Genomic DNA, 3,197 nt, shown 5'->3' with positions numbered 1-3,197 from the left:
TAGATGAAGTCTGACTATTTTATTTTATTTTTTTAATGTTTATTTTGAGGGAAGAGAAACCAGGGGAGGATACAGACAGAGGGAGACAGGGGATTCGAAGAGGGCTCCCTGCTGACAACAGAGAGCCCGACAGGGGGCCCAAACTCACAAACTGAGATCATGACCTGAGCTGAGTTGAATACTTAATCGACTGAACCACCCAGGCTCCCCAGATTATTTTAAAAACATTTTTCTATTAGTGAAGCATGAAGATTATACATTAATTTTTTTTCATTCCATTGTAGTTAACAGAGTATTGTATTCATTTCAGGTGTGTAATATAGTGATTCATCACGTCCATATATTACTCCGTGCTCATCAAGATAAGTGTACTCTTAATCCCTTTCACCTGTTTCACACAGAGTATACATTTTAAACACTTGATAAGAATGCATGTTAATATGGTAATCGAAGAAGTCATCAGGTTCTTAAAGTTATCAAATCACATTTAAATTCACCATTTAAATGTGAATTAGATTGTACTAGAATTTCTTAAATTAGTGCTACTGAAATACCGGTAGCCAAGTTAGAGTCCCACAGTGAGCTACACACAAAATGGTTCTAGTCTAAACAATCTCATGTCCTCTAATAAGTTCACTTAATTCGCGGAATTTGTGCATGTTTTTGGTAACTCCTTTGTAAAGAAAAGCAGTTGTGTACTTCTAAGATCGCTGTATTAGCTGCAAATTTAATCAGAAGCAGAACTAGTAGGAGATATATAAAGAGATTTTTTTATGAGGAGTTGGTTTCTGTGATTGTAGGGGCTGGCTAAGCAGGTGTAAAATCCATAAGGCAGGCCAGCAGGAAGGGAGGTTCATGAGCAAGATGGGACCCCACAGTTGTGGGCTGAAGCAGTTGCCCACAGGTGGGATTTCTTGTCTGGAGCAAGCCTCAGCCTTGTTTTTAAGTCCTGATAAGGTGGCGCCCTCTGTTTTATCCAGGATAATCTTCCTTATTTAAAGTCAGTTGATTAGGGACTTTCATTATATCTTCAAAATCCCATAATAGCATACCTAGATTAGTGTTTGATTGAATGACTGGGAGCTTTACTCTGCCAAGTTGGCTCAGCATTATAAGAAAATTGTTGCTTTGCCCTTTTGCAAGGTAAATGCAAAACATTTAAATATTCAGTAAATAATTGCTGACATCTAGCCAATGATAACTGTAATAAAAACGAACTCTTTCACAACACAGAATCGACTGTCAAGGATCTATAGGAAACCAGTAAATTTAAGCTTGTTATTCTGTGCTGCAAAGACTGGCCTGGGGAGGGATGAATTCTTATATATGCCTAAATGTAAAATATTTTCCCCCACCGGAAATAATTCTCAGAGTCGCTCACATGATAAGGAACCATCTCCCATGACTTCATAGTAAAAAAAAATAACCTAAAAATGACCTCCTAATACTAGTTTTGTGTGCTTCTAAAAGGCACCTGACAGAATCAGGTATAAAAGGAGGCAAAAGAATTGACACGTTTCCTGGGTTACAGATGTCGTAAAACCCTCTATGATCCCTTTAGGAAAGAATACAATACTATGAAGCCACCTTTGAGAAGAAAAAGGCAAGCCCTAAAGTGGGTGGAGTTGCTTGCAAAACAGATACCTGATAAAGAATTTGTATCTAGATATCTAAAGAGCTCCCACGAGCTCCTTTTTTTAAAAAGATGGAAACCAGCAGGAAAATGGCCTAAATATTCGAATGGGTAGTTCGCGAAACAGAATGTAAGTATGCCTAATAAACCCATGAAAATGTGCTTAACTTCCTAGGACCAAGAAAATGCACATAAAAATTACAATAAAATACTACTGCACACCCACCTGCAGGGCTAAGGTTAGGACGGCAGAAACCCCAAGTGTTGTCGAGGCTGTGTGGTAGTCCGCCAGTGGGCATGGAGCTGGCCAGTCTGCCGCGGTGGAACACGCGTGTTCCTCCCCAGCGATTCCCCCCGAGGTAGAGAAGCAAGGGCATGCGAAACTTGTATGAGAATGTTCTTAGCAGCACTGCTCGTAATAGCCACGATCTGGAAACAATCCAAATGTCCACCTACACAGAAGGGGTAAAATTGGAGTATATTCAGAAGTGGAATATGCTACATTAGTGAAAATGAGCGTGCAACATGGAGGGGTTGCAAACATAATACCGAGTAAAAGAACCTAGACAAAAAAAAAAAAAACCCATAGGCTGTGTAAATCGTTTTGTACATCTCATGTAAGTTTCCAAGCTGGGCAAAACCCATCCATGATGTTCGAAGTCGGGGTGGTGTTACCCTAGCAGGGGAGGGGCGGGCCCTTGGGAGAGGTGATGGGAAGTTGGCATGAAAGGGCATTTAGGGAGCTGGTGAGGCTCTCTTACTTTATCTGGGTGCTTGCTCCGTGCATGTGTTCACTCTGAAAATGCATACACTTTAAGATTTATACACTTTGGGGGGGTGCCTGGGTGGCTCAGTCAGTTAAGCATGGACTTCACCTCAGGTCATGATCTCACACTTCGTGGGTTCAAGCCCCACTTAGGGCTCTGTCCTGACAGCTCGGACCCTGGAGCCTGCTTCCTGCTTCGGATTCTATGTCTCCCTGTCTCTCTGCTCCTCCCCCTAAGCATGCTCGCTCTCTCTCTCTCTCTCTCTCTCAAAAATAAATAAATAAATAAGTAAACAAACATTTAAAAAATTTAAAAAAAGGTTTATACATTTTTTCATATGTGTTATTTTGTGAAGTTTACCCTAAAAAATGCATTAAGTAGTTATTCTGTCGAGATCATAAATATACTGCAAGAAGAAGAAAAACTTCCAACGTTACACAAAGGACACTTATTTGGGGGGATAAAATTTCCAGTGGCCACATCAGTTACAGATTCAAGTAATGTTATATCTCACTTAGAAAACACTAAGAAGTGAAGGTAATATGTAATATGTGATGCCTCAAAAAACCAGCTCATGATGTCTCTGATTTTGAACATGCAAGTGGAGTTTAAATAAAACTATTTCACGAAATCTTACAGTGGAAAAATTCTAAGCTGACATCTTAAAAATATTTTTAATATGTATGTATTGTACGCTGTGACAAAGAGACATGAATTTTATATAGTAGAGCTCATAAACACATTCCAAGTTAGCCAAGCAACCTTTTTGCATATTCTCATCAGAAAATTGCAGATCT

Source organism: Panthera onca, chromosome A1 (assembly GCF_046562875.1).
Source record: "Panthera onca isolate mPanOnc1 chromosome A1, mPanOnc1 haplotype 2, whole genome shotgun sequence".
NCBI lineage: Eukaryota > Metazoa > Chordata > Mammalia > Carnivora > Felidae > Panthera > Panthera onca.
The sequence above is the reverse complement of the archived record's forward strand: the minus strand, read 5'-3'. Positions refer to the sequence as shown.